Source organism: Triticum aestivum, chromosome 1A (assembly GCF_018294505.1).
Source record: "Triticum aestivum cultivar Chinese Spring chromosome 1A, IWGSC CS RefSeq v2.1, whole genome shotgun sequence".
NCBI lineage: Eukaryota > Viridiplantae > Streptophyta > Magnoliopsida > Poales > Poaceae > Triticum > Triticum aestivum.
In genome coordinates this window covers 284,894,100-284,919,904 of record NC_057794.1, presented here as the reverse complement: position 1 = coordinate 284,919,904, position 25,805 = coordinate 284,894,100, and positions in this window count along the sequence as shown.

The window sequence follows — 25,805 nt, the reverse complement described above, 5'->3', positions numbered from 1 at the left end:
CTAGATGGCAAAAGGCTGCAAAAGGGTCAAGGTTACCAGCATTTGTATTTTGCATGCCATATTTTTTCTCCAAAGACTTACTACTAGTGGTACATTGAGAAGCACAATGGCACAATTTCTAAAAAGGACCATCATCCATCATGTGAAAGATGAGACTAGTCAAAGTGATGAATCAATTAATCCATTACTGGTGAAGCTTGGTTGCTACTATTTATCTAGCCGGTTTAAGATGGACATAAGAAGACCACGCCAAGACCATGATACAAAAATACACGTCCGGAGATTTAAAAAATCAGATGAAATTAAAAATGTGCTATGTTGAGCCACCAGGGCCGCGTTGGGCCGCCTCTGCTGCATTGGGCTATCTCTGCCATGTTGAGCCGCCTCTGTGGCATTGAACGGATCATCTGTCGTTCATAAAACATCAGGTGGTATCCAGCTAAATTTATCTTATTAATACTTATTGTTTTTTGTCAAAGAACAATTACTTTGCCTTGTAATATTTTTACACAGGGTAAATTTTTATGCCATTATATCATGGATACGGAGTACATGCACTAGCATTCGTCCATGCCACGCTGCTCGAGAGGCATGCGTGCAAGCTGCCGTTCCCGCGATCCAGTCTGCGTCAATTCGTCAGGATCGTGCGAATGACCCAATAAGCGCGCGCAAGCCGCTGTCCCTCGCAGCCCGGTTTATACATCAATTAACCGGGACTGTGCTCGCGATTGACTCGCCATCCGCACGGCTTACTGCACTTATGATTGATTTTTCCGTCTGCACCATTTGCAATGCCGCGGCTGACTATACCTACCGGCTGATTTTTATGGTTGCCTTGTTATCGCAACTAGATCGTCCTCCGACAAAAACCAATTGCTATTTACCTTATTTTTAAGCACATATTAATTCATCCAAGCAAAGCTACTTTGCCCTGTTGTATTTTATATGCAGGAAAATTATCCATCACAAAGTGGTATTATACCGCGGAGATGGAGACACGCCAACCATTATTTGGCACAGGTGGTTGTCCTTACTCAACGGATTCCCGCACCGGATTACAACGCCGTGGCCGTCTCTCGCGAACGCACAGGCTTACAACGCCATGGCCGTCTCTCGCGTCCGCGCCGGCTTACAACAAGGAGGACAACTTGCTCGTCCGCACCGACTTACAACGCCGCGGCCGGCTCGTCTACCTGCTCCTGTGGCCAACTCACTCGTGGTTAAGTTCAACTTCACCCTAGAGATCATCAACTCCATGGCAGATAATTTCTGGCCTAACATATCAGGTGATATCCATCTAAAAGTCTATTTTATTAGCATGTCCAATTGTCATGGGTAGAATTTTGTATTGTTGTGCATGTGAAGAATAAATCGAATTTGGCTACACTTAATACATGAGAAACAAATACAAGTGCTATATTTCCTAGTTCTTAATCATGCTTCGTTTGGGTAAATGGGTTTTTCGTGTGGCTTCAATTAATCTGATGAATATTCAATGTGCTTATTTTTCATCAACATATCTTACTGATAGCATGTGAACCCTTACTTAACCTGATGACTAACTACCTTATATGTGTTGCAGGGAAACAATGAGAAGCACTGAGGTTTACAATCGAGGTTAGCACGTGCATGGTCCATTGTCTAATAGCACAGTATTGTGCAATTACAGGAACCATTCTAATATTTTGGTTTTTAACAATTTGGTCTTGCACATGTAGGTCCTACTGTCACAGGTTTTGACCCACTGTTCGACCCTTTTTGCATATGGGGAAATGAGTTATCCATGAATATCAATCAAATCAAGAAACTCAGAAAAATTGTTAGGATAAAGAAATTAGCGAGAAAAATCAACAAGATCTTTGTCTGCACAATGAAGAAGACATCAGTTCACTACAAAATGGTACTAACTATTATACCTTACCTTTTTTTATTCATTTGCCCCATTTCCAATATAGAGAAGATATTTGTGCACATCCTTGTTTTCAGGCCTTTCCAAAGAAGTTCATTGATGATTACCTCTCAAACCACCTCTATGGTTAGGAGGCGAGGAAGGTATCCATACAACAGCCACAGTTCAATATTGAAGTGTTCCTGAAGAGGATGAAGGATGGATGATCAATCATCCAATGGCACTGGCCTAAAGTTGCAAAGACCTTCAACATGAATGAAGGCTCAATATTCGCCTTTCGTTTCAGCAGTTTTCCAGATGAGATGCAGCTGTCTATATACCGTCTATGATGCTAATTTCGAAAGGTTCTACATGTTGCATGTGGAACTTGTTGCTGGTGCAGTTGTGTAATAGGGTAGCTGAGCGCTGAAGCTATATCATGTTGTACTTTGATGTATTTCAGTTATGAAATTATGCTTCCTTAATATGGAAATGAAATATATTGTGTGCTTAATATGAAATGTCAATTAGATTAATAAATGGATTACGAATAATCGGATAATTAGCCTGCTAATGGTGAATTAGCCTGCTAATTGGGTTTTGCTATTCCAAACGGTTGTTGAAAAAAATATCGTGGGCGATAACCTCAGGCAACGCACACAGTTTTTAGGAATAAACCGTGTTGCATCAATGAACAATCACACACGAGTTTCTCTTGAAAATTGTTTGTGTCAGGCCACCTTGCGCAAACGTTTATCACATAAAAACGGTGTGTCGTGGACAGCCTTTGCCACACAGTTTTTTCTACGGACCATGTGTGCTACATTCAATAATGCAAACGATTTAACGGGAAAAATTGTGTGTGATGTACCTATGAACGAAAGCGTTTTCCTTCGAGCGACTATGTAGGATGTGCATACGAACGGAAACGTTTAGCGGGGACTGACTGTGTGGGATGTACTTGCGACCAGAAATAATTTGGTCGTATAATTGTATTTTTTTAGCTCTACTGTATGAATTTCCGTATTTGAGTGCTCACTGGTCGCACACGACCTCATTTTGCCAAACGAGTGTGCTAGGAGGGCATATCCCCGGCGGTTTCTAGGTCGTGTGGGAAGGACCCCCCTATCGCTCACACTCACTTGGCGACGGTTCCAGATGCCGTCGCGGAAAGGGGTTTTAAACTGTTTGTTTAGGACCGACGTGCACCAGTGTGGAAAGCAACTTGGGGAAGGCTAGAGATCAAGATTCTTATGGTTTGGATTGGAATATCTTGGTCTCAACACATGAGTAGGTGGTTCTCTCTCAGAAAATGTATGGTAGAAGTGTAGGCACGTTCTGATTGCTTTCTCCATGAATGGAGGATGGGTTGTGACGCTCCAAGACCGGAGCTTCAGATGCCTTCCAGGGTTTCCGAGTTTTCGTCGTGTGTTTTGTTTGGTTCGTGGCATTCATCTTTGCATCCTGACCTTTGCATCATGTCATCATGCCATTTCTTTTTTTAAAAAAACTCAACTAAATAAAATGCATAGATCTTTGATCTATTTAAATTGAGGGAACTCACATGGTGATTTCTCTATATAACATATCCTCCCAATACATTAGGGAGCTATAATAATTATTCTCACACACTTGCAAAATAATTCCATGTATTTTATACTTCAAGTTTGGTCCCCAAACTTTGTCCATAATTTCTTTCACCGCTTTCCCGTTCTCCTCAAAAATTCCAAACATTTTTGGACTCTCCAAAAAATGTTTTCCTAATTCAAACTCATTTGAATCACATTCAAATGTGTTCGAATGCAATCCTTCCAAACAGTGCCAAATGTATTTTTCTTGGATCAAGCTCCTTTTTACGAGTCTAAGAAAATTGGCGCCCTGCACAAATTCTTCTCCTATCTCTCTCTACATTTCTTATTTCTCGGTTTATTTGTTAAATCAGGAAATAAAGAAGTATTTAAGAAGAGGGAGAGAGAGCCCAGCCTTGCCACTTGGGCCTCCTACGGCCCATTTGGCCCAAGGCCTCCCGCAGCCCAACCTGCGCTAACCCTAGGCGCCCGAGCCACCTTTCCCGATCCCCTCTCCCTCCGTCGCCAGGAGAACCCACGTTCGACCCCTCCTCTCGCCCGTGCCACTATCTCCCCTTGATCCCCATCGCGCTCCTGCCCGATCCCCATCTCCTTCCCTCTCTTCTCTCGTGCACAGGGTCGCAGCTCACAGCACCCGATCCCCATCCCTCGACCTCACCACTCAGTGGCGACCAAAGCTGGGGCGCCACCCACCTCCCTCCGCCGGCAAGCTTCAGCACTGGGACCACTCCGTGCCCTTGCCCGTTCCACCTCGCAGCCGCTTGCCAGCAAATGTGTCGCCGCCATCCAGGACCCATGGCGCCGCCTGCTGCTCCCTTCATCAACGCCTGCTGCTCCCTGCATCGCCCCGTGTTTGCCGACGTCTTCAACCTCCCGAGGTTCTCTCGTACCTCTGCCGCACCGGCCTGTGACGCTGCTACCAAGCTCCACCAGGACCATGTCGGCGCCTGCTACCTCTTGAGCTTGCGTTGGATTTCCCCGAAGAGGAAAGGATGATGCAGCAGAGTAGCATAAGTATTTCCCTCAGTTTTTGAGAACCAAGGTATCAATCCAGTAGGAGGCCACGCTCAAGTCCCTCGTACCTGCACAAAACGATAGCTACTCGCAACCAACGCGATTAGGGGTTGTCAATCCCTTCACGGTCACTTACGAGAGTGAGATCTGATAGATATAATATTTTTGGTATTTTTGGTATAAAGATGCAAAGTGAAAAGTAAAAGCAAAGTAAAAAAGCAAAGCAAGATTAAAGTAATGGAGATTGATATGATGAGAACAGACCCGGGGGCCATAGCTTTCACTAGTGGCTTCTCTCAAGAGCATAAGTATTCTACGGTGGGTGAACAAATTACTGTTGAGCAATTGACAGAATTGAGCATAGTTATGAGAATATCTAGGCATGATCATGTATATAGGCATCACCTCCGTGACAAGTAGACGGAAACGATTCTGCATCTACTACTATTACTCCACTCATCGACCGCTATCCAGCATGCATCTAGAGTACTAAGTTAAAAACAGAGTAATGCCTTAAGCAAGATGACATGATGTAGAGAGATAAATTCATGCAATATGAAATAAACCCCATCTTGTTATCCTCGACGGCAACGATACAATACGTGCCTTGCTGCCCCTTCTGTCACTGGGAAAGGACACCGCAAGATTGAACCCAAAGCTAAGCACTTCTCCCATGGCAAGAACTACCAATCTAGTTGGCCAAACCAAACAGATAATTCGAAGAGACTTGCAAAGATAACCAATCATACATAAAAGAATTCAGAGAAGATTCAAATATTATTCATAGATAGACTTGATCATAAACCCACAATTCATCGGTCTCAACAAACACACCGCAAAAAAAGATTACATCGAATAGATCTCCACGAGAGAGGGGGAGAACTTTGTATTGAGATCCAAAAAGAGAGAAGAAGCCATCTAGCTACTAACTATGGACCCGAAGGTCTGAGTAAACTACTCACACTTCATCGGAGAGGATATGATGATGTAGAAGCCCTCTGTGATGACGGCCCTCTTCCAGCAGAGCTCCGGAACAGGCCCCAAGATGGGATCTCGTGGATACAGAAAGTTGCGGCGGTGGAATTAGGTTTTTGGCTCCTCCTATGATCGTTTGGGGGTACGTAGGTATATATAGGAGGAAGGAGTACGTCGGTGGAGCTCCGAGGGGCCCACGAGGCAGGGGGCGCCCCCACCCTCGTGACCGCCTCTTTTGTTCCTTGGAGCAGGGTCCAAGTCTCCTGGATCACGTTCGGTGAGAAAATCACGTTCCCGAAGGTTTTATTCCGTTTGGACTCCGTTTGATATTCCGTTTCTTTGAAACACTGAAATAGGCAAAAAACAGCAATTCTGGGCTGGGCCTCCTGTTAATAGGTTAGTCCCAAAAATAATATAAAAGTGGAAAATAAAGCCCAATATAGTCCAAAATAGTAGATAATATAGCATGGAGCAATCAAAAATTATAGATACATTGGAGACGTATCAGGCATCCCCAAGCTTAATTGCTGCTCGTCCTCGAGTAGGTAAATGATAAAAAAAAGAATTTTTGATGCGGAGTACTACTTGGCATAATTCCAATGCAAATCTTCTTAATTGTGATATGAATATTCAGATTAGAAGGATTCAAGAGAAAAGTTTATATTGGCATAAAAATAATAATACTTCAAGCATACTAACGAAGCAATTATGTCTTCTCAAAATAACATGGCCAAAGAAAGTTATCGCTACAAAATCATATAGTGTGGCTATGCTCTATATTCACCACACAAAATATTTAAATCATGCACAACCCCGATGACAAGCCAAGCAATTGTTTCATACTCTAACTTTTTCAAAACTTTTTCAATCTTCACGCAATACATGAGAGTGGGCCATGGATATAGCACTATAGATGGAATAGAATGGTGGTTGTGGAGAAGACAAAAAGGGAGAAGATAGTCTCACATCAACTAGGCGTATCAACGGGCTATGGAGATGCCCATCAATAAATATCAATGTGAGTGAGTAAGGATTGCCATGCAACGGATGTACTAGAGCTATAAGTATATGAAAGCTCAAAAAGAAACTAAGTGGCTGTGCATCCAACTTGCTTGCTCATGAAGACCTAGGGCAATTTGAGGAAGCCCATCATTGGAATATACAAGCCAAGTTCTATAATGAAGGATTCCCACTAGTATATGAAAGTGATAACATGAGAAACTCTCTACTATGAAGATCATGGTGCTACTTTGAAGCACAAGTGTGGTAAAAGGATAGTAACATTGTCCCTTCTCTCTTTTTCTCTCATTTTTTAATTTGGGCCTTTTCTCTTTTTTTATGGCCTCTTTTTTTCAGCTTCTTTGGCCTCTTTTATTTATTTTTCGTCCGGAGTCTCATCCCGACTTGTGGGGGAATCATAGTCTCCATCATTCTTTTCTCACTGGGACAATGCTCTAATAATGATGATCATCACACTTTTACTTTTCTTACAACTCAACAATTACAACTCGATACTTAGAACAAAATATGACTCTATATGAATGCCTCCGGCGGTGTACCGAGATATGCTATGAATCAAGAGTGACATGTATGAAAGAATTATGAACGGTGGCTTTACCACAAATACGATGTCAACTACATGATCATGCTAGCAATATGACAATGATGGAGTGTGTCATAATAAACAGAACGGTGGACAGTTGCATGGCAATATATCTCGGAATGGCTATGGAAATGCCATAATAGGTAGGTATGGTGGTTGTTTTGAGGAAGGTATATGGTGGGTGTATGATACCAGCGAAAGGTGCGCGGTATTAAAGAGGCTAGCAAAGGTGGAAGGGTGAGAGTGCATATAATCCATGGACTCAACATTAGTCATAAAAAATCATATACTTATTGCAAAAATATACAAGTTATCAAAGCAAAGTATTACGTGCATGCTCCTAGGGGGATAGATTGGTAGGAAAAGACCATCGCTCGTCCCCGACCGCCACTCATAAGGAAGACAATCAATAAATAAATCATGCTCCGACTTCATAACATAATGATTCACCATACGTGCATGCTACGGGAATCACAATCTTCAACACAAGTATTTCTCAGATTCACAACTACTCAACTAGCATGACTTTAATATTATCACCTCCAATTATCATGCTTCAATCTTTTCTTAGTATTCAACACACTCAAAAGAAAGTTTCACAAATCTTGAATACCAAGCATATTATTATTAAGAAAATTACCATGATATTAAGAGACTCTCAAAATAATTGAAGTGAAGCATGAGAGATCAATAGTTTCTTTAAAACAAATCCACCGCCGTGCTCTAAAAGATCTAAGTGAAGCATATGGAGCAAAATTATAACGCTCAAAAGATATAAGTGAAGCACATAGAGCAAAACTACTTAGCTCAAAAGATATAAGTGAAGCACATAGAGCAAGACTACTTAGCTCAAAAGATATAAGTGAAGCACATAGAGCAAAATTACATAGCTCAAAAGATATAAGTGAAGCATATAGAGTATTCTATCAAATTTTAATTCAGATATGACTCTCTCAAAAGGTGTGTACAGCATGTATGATTGTGGAACACTAACAAACAAAGACACAAATAATACAAGATGCTCCAAGCAAAACACATATCATGTTGGTGAATAAAAATATAGCTCCAAGTAAATTACCGATGGAAGTGGACGAAAGAGGGGATGCCTTTCGGGGCATCCCCAAGCTTTGGCTTTTAGGTGTCCTTATATTATATTGGGGGTGCCATGGGCATCCCCAATCTTAGGCTCTTGCCACTCCTTGTTCATAATCCATCACAAGAATTCACCCAAAACTTGAAAACTTCACAACACAAAACTTAAAGTAGAAAACTCGTGAGCTCCGTTAGCGAAAGAAAACAAAAAACCACTTCAAGGTACTGTAATGAACTCATTCTTTATTTATATTGGTGTTAAACCTACTGTATTCCAACTTCTCTATGGATTATAAACTATTTTACTAGCCATAGATTCATCAAAATAAGCAAACAACACACGAAAAACAGAATCTGTCAAAACAGAACAGTCTGTAGTAATCTGTAGCTAGCGCAAGATCTGGAACCCCAAAAATTATAAAATAAATTTATGGACGTAAGGAATTTATCTATTAATCATCTTAAAAAAGAATTAACTAAATATCACTGTTCAAATAAAAATGACAGCAGTTCTCGTGAGCGCTAAAGTTTCTGTTTTTTACAGCAAGTTCAACAAGACTTTCCCCAAGTCTTCCCAACGGTTCTACTTGGCACAAACACTAATTAAACACAAAAAACACAACCAAACAGAGGCTAAATAAATTATTTATTAAATAATAGGAAGGATAAATATTGGGTTGTCTCCCAACAAGCGCTCTTGTTTAAATCCTTAAAGCTAGGCATTGATAATTTAATGATGCTCACATGAAAGACAAGAATTCAAGCACAAAGAGAGAATCATAAAACAAGTGACAAACACATCTAAGTCTAACATACTTCCTATGCATAGGCATTTTATAGGCAAACAAATTGTCAAGGCAAGCAAAAACTAGCATATGCAAGGAAGCGGAAAGAAACAATAGCAATCTCAACATAACAAGAGGTAATTTAGAAACATGAAAATTTCTACCACCATATTTTCCTCTCTCATAATAATTGCATGAGGGATCATAAGAAAATTCAACAAAATAGCTATCACACAAAATATTTTCAAGATGATCCATATGCATGCAAAGTTGACACTCTTCAAAATAGTGGGATTAACATTAACTAAAGTCATGACCTTTCCAAACCCACTTTTATCAAAAATTTCATAAGATTGAACATTCTCCAAATATGTGGCATCTAAAGTTGACACTCTTCCAAACCCACTTTCAATAATATTGCAAACACTATTATCAATCTCATATTCATCATGGGGCTTAAATAAATTTTCAATATCATAAGAAGAATCATCGCAATCATGATCATTACAACAAGTAGTAGACATAGCAAAACTAGCATCCCCAAGCTTAGGGTTTTGCATATTAATAGCACAATTGACATCAAGAGAATTTATAGTAAAATCATTGCAATCATGCTTTTTATTCAAATATCTATCGTGAATCGCTTCATAAAATAATTCATCACACTTTTTCAGATTCACGAATTTCAAGCAAAACTTCATAAAGATAATCTAGTGCACAAAACTCACTAGCAATTGTTTCAACATAATTGGATCTCTTAAAAAGATTAGCAAGTGGATTAGGATCCATAGATCTTAGGTTCTCCGTTTAGTAATAAATAAACAACTAGTCCAACCATACGAGCAAACAAAAAATTGGCAAGAAAGAGGCAAATAAAGAAAGAGAGGGAGGATAGAGAGAGAGGGCGAATAAAACGGCAAGGGTGAAGTGGGGGAGAGGAAAACGAGAGGCAGATGACAAATAATGTAATGCGAGAGATAGGGATTGTGATGGGTACTTGGTATGTTGACTTTTTGCGTAGACTCCCCAGCAACGGCGCCAGAAATTCTTCTTGCTACCTCTTGAGCTTGCCTTGGATTTCCCTGAAGAGGAAAGGATGATGCAGCAGAGTAGCGTAAGTATTTCCCTCGGTTTTTGAGAACCAAGGTATCAATCCAGTAGGAGGCCACGCTCAAGTCCCTCGTACCTGCACAAAACGATAGCTACCCGCAACCAACGTGATTAGGGGTTGTCAATCCCTAAACGGTCACTTACGAGAGTGAGATCTGATAGATATAATATTTTTGGTATTTTTGGTATAAACATGCAAAGCGAAAAGTAAAGGCAAAGTAAAAGGCAAAGCAAGATGAAAGTAATGGAGATTGATATGATGAGAATAAACCCGGGGGCCATAGGTTTCACTAGTGGCTTCTCTCAAGAGCATAAGTATTCTACGGTGGGTGAACAAATTACTGTTGAGCAATTGACAGAATTGAGCATAGTTATGAGAATATCTAGGCATGATCATGTATATAGGCATCACGTCCGTGACAAGTAGACCGAAACGATTCTGCATCTACTACTATTACTCCACTCATCGACCGCTATCCAACATGCATCTATAGTATTAATTTAAAAATAGAGTAATGCCTTAAGCAAGATGACATGATGTAGAGAGATAAATTCATGCAATATGAAATAAACCCCATCTTGTTATCCTCGATGGCAACGATACAATACGTGCCTTGCTGCCCCTTCTATCACTGGGAAAGGACACCGCAAGATCGAACCCAAAGCTAAGCACTTCTCCCATGGCAAGAACTACCAATCTAGTTGGCCAAACCAAATGCATAATTCGAAGAGACTTGCAAAGATAACCAATCATACATAAAAGAATTCAGAGAAGATTCAAATATTATTCATAGATAGACTTGATCATAAACCCACAATTCATCGGTCTCAACAAACACACCAGAAAAAAAAAGATTACATCGAATAGATCTCCACGAGAGAGGGGGAGAACTTTGTATTGAGATCCAAAAAGAGAGAAGAAGCCATCTAGCTACTAACTATGGACCCAAAGGTCTGAGGTAAACTACTCACACTTCATCGGAGAGGCTATGATGATGTAGAAGCCCTCCGTGATGACGGCCCTCTTCCGACGGAGCTCCGGAACAGGCCCCAAGATGGGATCTCGTGGATACAGAAAGTTGCGGCGGTGGAATTAGGTTTTTGGCTCCTCCTCTGATCGTTTGGGGGTATGTAGGTATATATAGGAGGAAGGAGTACGTCGGTGGAGCTCCGAGGGGCCCACGAGGCACGGGGCGTGCCCTAGTGGGGGGGGGGGCGCCCCCCACCCTCGTGACCGCCTCTTTTGTTCCTTGGAGCAGGGTCCAAGTCTCCTGGATCACGTTCGGTGAGAAAATCACATTCCCGAAGGTTTTATTCCATTTGGACTCCGTTCGATATTCCGTTTCTTCAAAACACTGAAATAGGCAAAAAACAGCAATTCTGGGCTGGGCCTCCTGTTAATAGGTTAGTCCCAAAAATAATATAAAGTGGAAAATAATGCCCAATATAGTCCAAAACAGTAGATAATATAGCATGGAGCAATAAAAAATTATAGATACATTGGAGACATATCAGCACCCCGCCTCCAAGTCTACCGCCACCAGCGCCCTACAGCTCCCGCCGTTCTTCTCCAGCCTCCTCCAAGCCAAGTACAGGGGCTCGTCACCTCTAGCGCCTTTACATGTCCAAGCCCCTGCCCCGCCTCTGCTTCGTTCGAGCAGGGAGGAGGACGTGCCTCCGCTCGCCTGCATCGACCAGCGCCGAGCCCCTGCCTCCACTACGACCCAACCGCTCACCTCCGTTGCGTCCTTCCTGCACCTCCACATGCCGTGCGCGAGCGCCAGGAGCACCCTCACGCAACGACCAGAACCATGCCAAGTTGTTGCCTTTTTGCACCTGTGATGTCTTGCGTGGATGCTTGTGAAATCGGATTTGGAACCTCTAGCGCCAAGCTCCACCACCGACGGCCGTTTTGGAGACGTCAAGACCCGGACCGACAAGTACCCCAACGTCATGTGTACAAAGACCGTCGCCGAAGACCCGGGTAGCAAAACGTCAAGTACCTATGACCGAAGAACGCCAAGTACCTCTCCGAAAAACGAACATGTACCACTACGTCCGGAGGCATCGGATCCGTCAAGTCCAACAACGAATGGGTACAACTATCGGCGACCACGAATGACTACGAAACGTGAACCTCTACCGTCGAACCTAGAGCATGCGAGATCGACTACTTCCACTACCGCCGTCGCGAGAACGCCTACTTCCCTCTACGAACAAGAACCGTCCCCTTTGCACGCTACAAAGGTATAACCACCGAGATCGGCGTCCGAGAACGAATGCTTGTGTTGTATGAGACGCACCCTTTGTCTGCACCGTGTCCGTTTTGTCACTCGTTTCCATGCCCCTAACCCGTGGGAACCCGGTTATCGGGAGCACCCCACCGTTCATCGCATGACACGCTCCCATCACTTTCTTTTGCACTGACATCTCAATGAGTTGTCGGAACCGGAACATTGCCGTGGCACCATTTCGTTATCGTCGCCGTGGCACCCCTTTCATTTCCGCCACGATGAAAAATGTTTCATAATGCTCTTGTCAACTTTTAATAAACATTGCATAAACTTGTTCATGTCATCGGCATCATGATAACAACAATTAAAATGTTTAGATTGTTGTTGCACCAAATTACTAATGCATATGGGGATTTACCGGATTTGTTGTTTGTTATATGCGGCCCCATTTAAATTGTTTAGATGGTGTAGATTTGTTATGCCTCACCTCTTGCCATGTTAATCAAAATTTAATCTTGTTGTGTATATAACGAGAGAGAATTAAACAAGTCACGTGGTGTTTCGTCAATATGCAATGGAGTTGCATATTGAGATCCACTTAATTTGTAGGTTTGCTTGTGCACTTTGCCATGCCATGCCTCATTAAACCGGACATGCATCATACTTGGTTGTGCATCATAACATGCTCATGTGATGTTTGTTTACTATGTTGTTTGCTCCTTTCCGGTGTTGCTTCTTCGGGTTAGTTCTGATAACGTCGCGTTTGTGAGGATCCATTCGTCTATGTCCGTTTGTCTTCTTCATGGACTCGTTCTTCTTCCTTGCGGGATTTCAGGCAAGATGACCATACCCTCGAAATCACTTCTATCTTTGCTTGCTAGATGCTTGCTCTTTTGCTATGCCTATGCTATGATACCTACCACTTGCTCATCATGCCTCCCATATTGTTAAGCCAAGCCTCTAACCCACCTTGTCCTAGCAAACCGTTGTTTGGCTATGTTACCGCTTTGCTCAGCCCCTCCTATAGTGTTGTTAGTTGCAGGTGAAGATTGGAGTTTGTTCCTTGTTGGAACATGGATATTTTGTTGGGATATCACAATATCTCTTATTTATATTAATGCATCTATATACTTGGTACAGGGTGGAAGGCTCGGCCTTATGCCTGGTGTTTTGTTCCACTCTTGCCGCCCTAGTTTCCGTCATATCGGTGTTATGTTCCCGGATTTTGCGTTCCTTACACGGTTGGGTTATAATGGGAACCCCTTGATAGTTCGCCTTGAATAAAACTCCTCCAGCAAGGCCCAACATTGGTTTTACCATTTGCCACCTAGCCTTTTTCTTTCCCTTGGGTCGGCCAGCCCAAGGGTCATCTTTATTTTAACCCCCCCGGGCAAGTGCTTCTCTAAGCGTTGGTCCAAACTGAGCGATGTTCGGAGCTACCACGGGCAACTCTGGGCTGGCCTACCCGACGTCTTGCTCATCCGGTGTGCCCTGAGAACAAGATATGTGCAGCTCCTATCGGGATTTGTCGGCACATCTGGGTGGCTTTGCTGGTCTTGTTTTACCATTGTCGAAATTTCTTGTAACCGGGATTCCGAGTCTGATCGGGTTGTCTTGGGAGAAGGAATATCCTTCGTTGATCGTGAGAGCTTGTGATGGGCTAAGTTGGGACACCCCTGCAGGGTTTTGAACTTTCGAAAGCCGTGCCCACGGTTATGGGCAGATGGGAATTTGTTAATGTCTGGTTGTAGAAAACCTGAAACCTTAACTTAATTAAAATGCATCAACCGCGTGTGTAGTCGTGATGGTCTCTTCTCGGTGGAGTCCGGGAAGTGAACACAGTGTTGGAGTTATGCTTGAACGTAGGTTGTTCTAGGATCACTTCTTGATCACTTCTAGTTCTCGTACGTGCCTTGCCTTCTCTTCTCGCTCTCTTTTCCGTATGTTAGCCACCAAATATGTTAGTCGCTTTCTGCAGCTCCACCTCATACCTTTTACCTTACCTATAGGCTTAAATAGTCTTGATCGCGAGGGTTGAGATTGCTGAGTCCCCATGACTCACAGATACTTCCAAAACCAGTTTGTAGGTGCCGATGATACCGTACCGGTGACGCAACCGAGATCAAGGAGGAGCTTGATGAAGATCGTGTTCATTATGTTGTTCCATTTCCAGTTGATCAGTAGTGGAGCCCAGTTAGGACGATCGGGGATCTGTGTAGCATTTGGGGTAGTCTTCTTTTATTTTGGTTCCGTAGTCGGACCTTGATTGTAGTTGAATGATGTAATGCTTTATTCATGTATTGTGTGAAGTGGCGATTGTAAGCCAACTATGTATCTCTTTCCCTTATGTATTACATGGGTTGTGTGAAGATTACCTCACTTGAGACATGGCTTACAATGCGGTTATGCCTCTAAGTCGTGCTTCGACACGTGGGAGATATAGCCGCATCGTGGGCGTTACAAGTTGGTAATCAGAGCCTTCCCCGACCTTAGGATCCCCCTGCTTGATCAAATCGCTGGCGTTGTTGAGTCTAGAAAAATGTTTTTGAGTCATTTAGGAATTATATATATCGGAGAGTAGGAATTCTTTTTACTCCTCAGTCCCTTCGTCGCTCTGGTGAGGCCTCCTGACAAAGAGTTTTGACTCTTCTCTTCTCAAATTTCACTAATTTTTTTAGGATCACGCGGGTATCTTGGAATCGTTCCGATGGTTTTGTGATGAGAACATTTCTCTTGGTGCCTCCTGACATTTAGGGGTTGTGGCAGTGTCCCGGGGAGTTGAGCTCCGAGGTGTTGTCGTCACAATTTTATCGTTGCAATTCTGGAATACCTGAGTTTCGCCGACATCGAAAATCTCTTTTATGCAGTTGTTGGTGAGATAACCTCGACGCCACCCAGTAGTAGGGCGGGAGTTCGCGAGTATTACCATAACTCGTATAACGGATTCTTTTCGAAGGTTGAGGTAAACGATTTTCGAAGGTTTCTTGGTTATGTGCTGAAGGATGGATACAGCTGGATGTAGGATTTGTTAGTTTGGGTGAGATATTATGCTTCCCCTGTATCCCCAACACCTGATTGCATAACCGGAAAGGTTCGGGAGTTTATAAGTGGGAATTCAAGTAGCTCGTAGGATATCTTTCCCATAGATGTATGATATGAAATTGGGGTTCGACCTCTAGTGGTTGTAGGATCGGAAGTATGTCTAGAGGGGGGGTGATTAGACTACTTGACCAAATAAAAGCTAACCTTTTCCCAGTTTTAGTTCTTGGCAGATTTTAGCTAATTTAGGACAAGTCAAGCAATCATCACATAATTCAAGCAAGCATGCAAAGAGTATATTGGCAGCGGAAAGTAAAGCATGCAACTTGCAAGAATGTAAAGGGAAGGGTTTGGAGAATTCAAACGCTATTGGAGACACGGATGTTTTTCCCGTGGTTCGGATAGGTGGTGCTATCCTACATCCACGTTGATGGAGACTTCAACCCATGAAGGGTAACGGTTGCGCGAGTCCACACAGGGCTCCACCCAAGGGTAACGGTTGCGCGAGTCCACACAGGGCTCCACCCACGAAGGGTCCACGGAGAAGGAACCACCCACAAAGGGTCCACTAAGAAGCAACCTTGTCTATCCCACCATGGCCAATGCCCACACAGGACTTGCCTCACTAGCGGTAGATCTTCACGAAGTAGGCGGTCTCCTTGCCCTTACAAACTCCTTGGTTCAACTCCACAATCTTGTCGGAGGCTCCCAAGTGACACCTAGCCAATCTAGGAGACACCACTCTCCAAGAAGTAACAAATGGTGTGTAGGTAATGAAATCCTTGCTCTTGTGCTTCAAATGATAGTCTCCCCAACACTCAACTCTCTCTCATAGGATTTGGATTTGGTTGAAAGAAGATTTGAGTGGAAAGCAACTTGGGAAGGCTAGAGATCAAGATTCATATGGTAGGAATGGAATGTCTTGGTCTCAACACATGAGTAGGTGGTTCTCTCTCAGAACATAAGAGTTGGAATGATGTGTGTGTTTTGATGGCTCTCTCCTCAAATGAGAAGAAGGTGGAGGGGTATATATAGCCTCCACACAAAATCCAACCATTACACAGTTTTCCAATCTCGGTGGGACCGAATCAATAAACTCGGTCGGACCGAAAATGTAAACCTAGTGACCGTTAGAGATTTTCGGTGGGACTGACATGCAACTCGGTAGGACCGATATGGTTAGGGTTTGGGCATAACGTAATCTCGATGAGACCGATCACACAAACTCGGTGAGACCGAATTTGGTAATTAGCTAACCAGAGAGTTGGTCAGGCAGACTCGGTGGGACCGATTTGCTATTTCGGTGAGACCGAGTGGAACTCGGTGAGACCGAAAAGTTACAAAGGGGAAACACTGAGTTTACATTGCAATCTCGGTGGGACCGATTCGCTCTTATCGGTGGGACCGAAAAGTTACGAAACGGAAACAGAGATTTTGCAACCCCATCTCGGTGAGACCGAGATCCCTATCGGTAGGACCGAATTGCTAGGGTTTGGCAGTGGCTAATGAAAAGTGAAACTCGGTGGCGCCGGATAGGAAGAATCGGTAGGACCGAGTTTGGCTTAGGGTTTAGGTCATATGTGGATATGGGAAAGTAGTTGAGGGTTTTGGAGCATATCACTAAGCACATGAAGCAAGAGGCTCATTAAGCAACACCTCATCCCTCCTTAATAGTATTGGCTTTTCCTGAAGACTCAATGTGATCTTGGATCACTAAAATATAAAATGAAGAGTCTTGAGCTTTTGAGCTTGAGCCAATTCTTTGTCCTTAGCATTTTGAGGGTTCCACTTTCACATCCATGCCATGCCAATCATTGAGCTTTCCTGAAATGATCATCTTGGAATAGCATTAGCTCAATGAGCTATATGTTGTTATGAATTACCAAAACCACCTAGGGATAGTTGCACTTTCAATCTCCCCCTTTTTGGTAATTGATGACAACATATAGATCAAAGCTTCGACAAAAGATAATAATCATGAAATATATCGTCGCTTTGAGAAGTATGTGATAAGTAAGAGCTCCCCCTAAATTTGTGCATATTTGAAATTTGCTTTGGAATGCAAATGCACAAAGAGTTAGAGTCATGGGTTACTCTTCCATGTCACATACATCTTGGTGGAGCGCTCAAAATGATAAGAATGAGATACATGCACTCATCACCAAGAATAATGAATGATCACATAAGATAGATAGGATAATAGCATTAAGCAAGCATTAAGTGTAGCTTATGATCAAACACATGATCATCAATGTCTCACAAATAATGACGTAGTATCTCAAAAGCACACAAAAGCAAACAAGTGTTCGAAAAACCACCAAATAAAGCAAGAGAGAAAAGCAACACTCTCTCTCTCTCGAAGCCTATGATCTATACATCTTCTCCCCCTTTGGCAACAAGTTACCAAAAAGTTCCTAGAAAATGCATAGCACTAGATTGACGCTCAGGCTTGATCTTCAGGTGGTGGTGGAGTCCGGATAACTCCAAGGACGAAGGCTTTGGTAGATGCTGAAGTAGTCGCTGGAGTTGGAGCTGAAGTAGATGCTGGAGCTGAGGCTGTAGCTGGTGCTGAAGTGGTGGCTCTTGTGTCAGCAACTGGCATGGCAGATGACCTCGGGCCTCGTGGCACTCTGGAAAAGGCATGAGTGGTAGTCCTGCCTCTCCTCTCATGCATGTCCTCCTGAAGCTGCTCCACTGCAGACTGAACTTCCGTTACCTTGACATCCAAGTCATAGAACTTCTGTTCCATGATTCTCTCTAGGCTCTACTGATTTTGAGTAAGGGTGGCCAGACTTTGCTCAATCCTCAGCGTGGATGCAATCAAGTAACCAAGCTGCTCTTGTTTGGTCTTCAAGAAGTACTCAGATGCCTCCTCTTGAGTAGGCATCTTGGCAGCTTTCTCCTTCCTCGCCTTCTCCTTCTTTGCAAATGCTTGGGCAGATGATGGCTCGTTCTCAGTCATGATCACTTGGTTATCCTCAAAATCTGGGCGGATGGGCAAATGTTCCTTATCCAATAGATATATGCCCGTGCCCATCTTGGAGTTGATGAGCTCCTGAATCTGAGGGGCATATCCGCAACTCCTCTTCTGATCTGCTGCAGTCCTCTTGATCGTTTCCACTATGAGGCTCATCACCTTGAACTTCTGAGGCACATCAAACACATGTAGCAAGTTGATAGCATGGCCTCTGATCATCTTGTGATCTCCAGACTTAGGCAATAAGGTGTGCCTTAGTATCCAATTGATCGTAGGCAGTCCTGACAGAAGGTAATGCACAGAGCCAAACTTGAAGGTATCAAGTGCTTCATTGGGAATTTCCTTGTACATATTGGACATGGAGTTGTGGTCCATCTTCTTCTTGGCATAGATATCCAAGTCTTCATCTTGCTCCTTTGGGGCATTTATGATCTGTGCCCACTTAGCAACTGTGGATTGGTACCTTGTACCCTCAGACATCCATGTGATCCTCCCATCTGGATAAAAGTGAGCTGTGGAGTAGAACTGCATGATGAGTTCCTCGTTCCACTTTGTGAGCTTCTGCCCAACAAAGTCAGCTACTCCACAAGCTATGAAGCTATCTTGCACTCCAGGATAGTGCTCCTCATTGTCCTTGATGTATGTCCAATCAACCCAACGCATATCACAGACAATGGGCTTCTTATCTAACAGCACAGTCTCATAGAAATCATGCTGCTCCTTGGTGTGAAACCTGTAGTCCACGGCAGTCCTTCTCCTTGAAGCATATGGGTCTGCTTCTCTCCATTTCCTTAGCCCTGAATCTCTCCTGAGCTTCATGTCCTCAGCCACAGGATGAGCATCGTTGTGGTATGGGATCTTGGGCTTTAGCTTTCTCAGGACATTCTCTTCCTCATCCTCGGCAACAGTCTCAGGCACTGGGGCCTTGTTCTTCTCAGCTGCAGGAATGCTCCTTGTATTTCTCCTAGGCTTTGGCTTGGAGGCAGCTTTGGGCTTAGATGCAGTAGCCCCTGACCTAATGGCATCACCCATCAGCTTGGGTGCCTTGGGTGCTGGTGCAACTACCTCTTCTTCCTCTTCTTCTTCCATGATGGAAGCTTTGCCAAGCACTCTGGCAACAGTCTTCTTCACCCTTTCCTTCCTTTTCTTGCCCTCAGCTGCAACTGGCTCTTGGGGAGTGGGCTTCTCAGTTGAGGCTCTTGCCTTTGACATGGGCTGCCTGCCTGCTGGCCTTTTGATTTTCAGACCTGGCTTAGTGCCTTGAGCTGGCTCAATTCTCTTGGAAGTGGCCTCTTCCTCTGCCACATAGTCCTCATCTTCGGAATCTGAAGTCCTCTTCTTCCTTTGTCTTGTGGCAGCCTTTGGCAAGTTACTAGGAGTGCTCCTGCTGCCTTCATCAGATGAACTGGAGGGACTAGTGCCCTCACTCATCACCACTTGCTGCTCTGACATATTTTGGCTATCACTGTGATCAGACATGGTGCAAACTGACTGCTGACCCTGTGAATAGATTATAGAAGAGATAGAGTGGATGAGCATCACAAAATGCAGAGATTTTTGCAAAAAGAATGATCCAAAAACTTAGTTTTAGTTTCCCACTAAAATCATCTCGGATGTACCAATTTTCAAACTCGGTGATACCGAAGCAGTTTTGGAACCTAAACTAGTGAACTCGGTAGGACCGAGTCACAGTTCGGTGGCACCGAGACTGCTAGGGTTTCACTGAGTTCAAAAAACGGTCACACCGATAAGTAATTCTCGGTCAGACCGAGTCTCACTTGTGCAATGGCGTAAGCCAAATCGGTGGGACCGAGTTTTTCAACTTGGTGGGTCCGAGATAGTTTCGGCGGAAACCTAAACCTAGAATTTTTGAATCAAACCTAATCTACGGGCGTTTTGACTGGATAGAAGTTTATCAAATGTGGCAAGAATCAATATGATCACAATGTGCTAGGAATCAGATTAAGGAATAGCACAAAGATCAAGTCCATACCCTAGTTCGGCGGGGACTTGCTACAGCGGCAACGGCGGGGCTGAATTCCCGTTGACGGCGACGAAGACCAGCGACTGGAGGCTGCTGGCGGCGAGAAGACGATCCGGAGACCACGAGGGCAGAGCAGGCTATCGCGCGGGCGAAGGGGTTCAGAGAAATTTCCAAATTTTGCCCATGACTATATATAGCCCGACCCTGTCGGTGTGACCGAGTGGAACGACTCGGTGGCACCGAGATTCATAACTGCGTGCAGTTACTGAAACTCGGTGTGACCGAAAGGTTCAAATCGGTTGCACCGAGATTGAAAACCTAGATCAACTTAATGATCTCGGTAGGACCGAAAGTGGAGTATCGGTCAGACCGAGAATCATAAAGAGGTTTTGGAAGTTTAAGCCTATAACGAATCGGGGACTCCGAGCGCTCCTCACACAGAGTGGTTCGAATCTGACTTGATCAAATTTTGTGATGCAGCATGAATAGAGTTTGAGACGAGAAAAGCATAGATAGCTAGAGGAGGTTCTTAGGCATTCTTGTCCATCCACTTGGCAAAAGAAGATAAAACCAAACAATCAAAACAACAAGTGGATGTCCTCGAATGAGTAAAATATGCAACCATCATGCTCACTCAATAAGATGGCAAATGAAATATGTGGCAAGGCATGCACAACCCATTCTAGCATCTATCAAGCAATTTGCGATGACTAGGTCATCTATATATGAGTATATTGACTTAGGAGTCAAGTGAGAACACTTGATCATAGGTCATACTCATCGTTTAAGCTCAAGTGGGGTTACCACTTTTACATAAAGCATTGTTGTGTTCACATCTTTAGAGTTGCTTTAGCTCAAGTCTTAGAGTAAAGCTCCCCCTAGATGTGATATCCCCCCTAAGAGGGATGAACTAACCTTGGGTTTTGTCGATGATGACTTCATGTAGATATTGAAGATGTGGATGCTCAATGTTGATGTAGATCTCTTGGAGCTATCCATTTGAGTGAATTGCACTTTCAATACCTACATGGGTTAGTCCCACAAGGAACAAACAAGGATATCCATAGACATGGAGTGATGCACACAAAAGATGATGTCCATGAAAACTTTTAGGTTACCTTGTCCTTTGTCTTACCAACAAGAGGGTTTGTGACTCCTTGAACTAGTGCAAGATGTGGAAGTTGATTGCACTTGTTCTTGCCAAAATGATAAGAGTGAAGTATGTTGGCGGAGTCACCCTCAAGAACTCTCTAGTTCTTCTTCTTTTGGATCCACATCATCTTGATGGGAATCCTTGGAGTTGTAGTCGTACTTGATGAAGTGGAACTTGAAGTAGTCTTGGGAATCCACTTGACTAAGGTCTTAGGAGCTTCTTCAAATGCATCAATTTCCTCTTAAAGCTTGTCCTTGCCTTTTTGCTCGTAGTCTTGTGGTGGAAGATCATCTTGAGCTTGTGTCCCCTTGAAAGAAGTATACTTCTCTTGTTGAGGGACAAACTTTGTCTTGGGGTATTGATCTTCTTCCCACTCAACTCCATTTGCATTGAACTTTCGTTCAAAACCAACACCTTGATTCTTCTGGTGCATTCCTTGCTTGCGCACAATTTCCTCAAATTGCTTACTCCCGGCAAGGCTTTTGTACACTCCTTTCTCTATGATTCCCTTCAATAAACTATTTTCTTGCTCAAGTGTAACTTGGCTAAGAGAATCATTAGTGGAATCAAGAGAGCTACTAGAAGCAACAATATTGGATTTAGCATGATCATTGTTACTACTAGAGGAAGAATCTTTCTTGTTAGACTTGACTTGAGGCATGTAAGTGGATAAGAGTAAACGCTTGGCAATGTAAGAAGAACTTTTCTTGCGGAGATCATCATTGATTGCCTTTAAGAACTCATGCTCTTGCTCAAGATTGAGCTTTTCAAAGCGTAGTTTCTCATGAGCTCTTAAAAGTTCTCGATGATCTTCGAAGATAGTGTCATGAGCTAACTTAAGAGTTTTTAGTTCTTTAGTTAGAGCCTCAATCTTCTCCTTATCATTGTCATTCGTTTTATCTTGATTAGCATGATTAATTGGTCTTTCATCATAGTATTCATCACTAGAGTTGTCACCAAGCAAATCATCACCTAACAAGTCATCTTCATCACTATTGAAATCAACATACTCGGGGTGTGTTACCTTAGGACCTTTGGCCATGAAGCATTTTCCAATTCCTTCATTTGGTGAATCAAATATGTCGTAGGAGTTGGTTGACACAAGTGCTAGACCGGCAACACCTTCATCTTGAGTATCTTCGGAGTCGGAGTGATAACTTCTCTCGGAGTGGCTGTCGGAGTCGGAGCCGGATACCCATTCACCAACATGAGCTTGATGTCTTCATCTTGTGTAGCTCCTTGATGATTTTTCCTTCCTTTCCGAATCCTTGCTTCTCCGTGAGTATCTTCGTTCATAACGATCATCTCTACTCCTTCTCTCTCTTGGTGGTGATCCTTTGCTTCTTCTTTTTGGAGAATCTTATCTTCTCTTGTAGGGAGCCGTACACTCATTGGAATAGTGTCTGGGTCTTCCACAATTGTAACAGTTTCGCTCTCGACTAGAAGATCTTTTGTCATTGTAGGACCTTGACTTGGAGCTTCTATCTTTGCTTCTACTCTTGTAGAACTTGTTGAAGTTCTTCACCATTAAGCTCAATTCTTCATTGAAGTCTTGTTTCTCACTTGATGATGTAGGGGCTTCACATGAGGCTTTATAGGCACCACTTGATTTGTTGTGAAGTTCCTCTTTATCCTTAAGTGACATCTCATGAGCAACAATTCTTCCAATCACCTCCATTGGCTTGAGATCTTTGTAATTGGGCATCATTTGGATCAATGTGCACACGGTATCATATTTTCCATCCAAGGCTCTTAGGATCTTCTTGATGATGAATCTATCGGTCATCTCTTCACTTCCTAAGCCGGTAGTCTCATTTGTGATGAGAGCAAGCCTAGAGTAAATTTCAGCGACACCTTCACCATCCTTCATCTTGAACTTGTCAAGTTGGCTTTGGAGCACATCCAACTTGGATTCCTTGACGGAGTCGGTACCTTCGTGCATATCAATCAAAGTGTCCCAAATTTCCTTTGCATTCTCAAGGCAGCTGATTTTGTTGAATTCTTCGGGGCACAATCCGTTGAAGAGAATATCACAAGCTTGAGCATTGTATTGCAACATCTTCAACTCATCCGCGGTAGCTTCACGGTTCGGTTCTCTCCCATCAAAGAAGTCACCTTGCAAACCAACACACACAATAGCCCAAACGGCGGGGTTATGTCCAAGAATATGCATTTTCATTTTATGTTTCCAACTAGCAAAATTAGTACCATCAAAGTAAGGACCCCTACGGTGATAATTACCCTCGCTAGACGCCATACTCTCCTAGGTTGTGAAACCAAGGCTATGACCACCAAAAGCTATGGAGATCAAGCAAATGGATACCAAAGCTCTGATACCACTTGTAGGATCGGAAGTATGTCTAGAGGGGGGGTGATTAGACTACTTGACCAAATAAAAGTTAACCTTTTCCCAGTTTTAGTTCTTGGCAGATTTTAGCTAATTTAGGACAAGTCAAGCAATCATCACATAATTCAAGCAAGCATGCAAAGAGTATATTGGCAGCGGAAAGTAAAGCATGCAACTTGCAAGAATGTAAAGGGAAGGGTTTGGAGAATTCAAACACTATTGGAGACACGGATGTTTTTCCCGTGGTTCGGATAGGTGGTGCTATCCTACATCCACGTTGATGGAGACTTCAACCCACGAAGGGTAACGATTGCGCGAGTCCACACAGGGCTCCACCCAAGGGTAACGGTTGCGCGAGTCCACATAGGGCTCCACCCACGAAGGGTCCACGAAGAAGCAACCACCCACAAAGGGTCCACGAAGAAGCAACCTTGTCTATCCCACCATGGCCAACGCCCACACAGGACTTGCCTCACTAGCGGTAGATCTTCACGAAGTAGGCGATCTCCTTGCCCTTACAAACTCCTTGGTTCAACTCCACAATTTTGTCGGAGGCTCCCAAGTGACACCTAGCCAATCTAGGAGACACCACTCTCCAAGAAGTAACAAATGGTGTGTAGGTAATGAACTCCTTGCTCTTGTGCTTCAAATGATAGTCTGCCCAACACTCAACTCTCTCTCATAGGATTTGGATTTGGTTGAAGGAAGATTTGAGTGGAAAGCAACTTGGGAAGGCTAGAGATCAAGATTCATATGGTAGGAATGGAATGTCTTGGTCTCAACACATGAGTAGGTGGTTCTCTCTCAGAACATAAGAGTTGGAATGATGTGTGTGTTCTGATGGCTCTCTCCTCAAATGAGAAGAAGGTGGAGGGGTATATATAGCCTCCACACAAAATCCAACCGTTACACAGTTTTCCAATCTCGGTGGGACCGAATCAATAAACTCGGTCGGACCGAAAATGTAAACCTAGTGACCGTTAGAGATTTTCGGTGGGACTGACATGCAACTCGGTAGGACCGATATGGTTAGGGTTTGGGCATAACGTAATCTCGGTGAGACCGATCACACAAACTCGGTGAGACCGAATTTGGTAATTAGCTAACCAGAGAGTTGGTCAGGCAGACTCGGTGGGACCGATTTTCTCTTTCGGTGAGACCGAGTGGAACTCGGTGAGACCGAAAAGTTACAAAGGGGAAACACTGAGTTTACATTGCAATCTCGGTGGGACCGATTCGCTCTTATCGGTGGGACCGAAAAGTTACGAAAGGGAAACAGTGATTTTGCAACCCCATCTCGGTGAGACCGAGATCCCTATCGGTAGGACCGAATTGCTAGGGTTTGGCAGTGGCTAATGACAAGTGAAACTCAGTGGCGCCGGATAGGAAGAATCGGTAGGACCGAGTTTGGCTTAGGGTTTAGATCATATGTGGATATGGGAAAGTAGTTGAGGGTTTTGGAGCATATCACTAAGCACATGAAGCAAGAGGCTCATTAAGCAACACCTCATCCCTCCTTAATAGTATTGGCTTTTCCTGAAGACTCAATGTGATCTTGGATCACTAAAATATAAAATGAAGAGTCTTGAGCTTTTGAGCTTGAGCCAATTGTTTGTCCTTAGCATTTTGAGGGTTCCACTTTCACATCCATGCCATGCCAATCATTGAGCTTTCCTGAAATGATCATCTTGGAATAGCATTAGCTCAATGAGCTATATGTTGTTATGAATTACCAAAACCACCTAGGGATAGTTGCACTTTCAGTGGTCCGCCTATCCACGGTTGGTTTTACAGTGGTCTCGTTTTGTCTTAAAGAGTCCTTGGCTATGCTGACTCGGGGACGCTTCGTATGTCATGTGCACTGCCTTGTACATGATGGTGCTGTACGATCGAGCCCGTGTAGGCCCCACCACGAAAACTTTGGATGAAATCTCTATCATATGTTTGTTCTGGCTTATTCTGCAAGCCAATCCTTTGTTTTGTTTTGAGTTGTGGTATTCGAGTTGCTTCGAAGT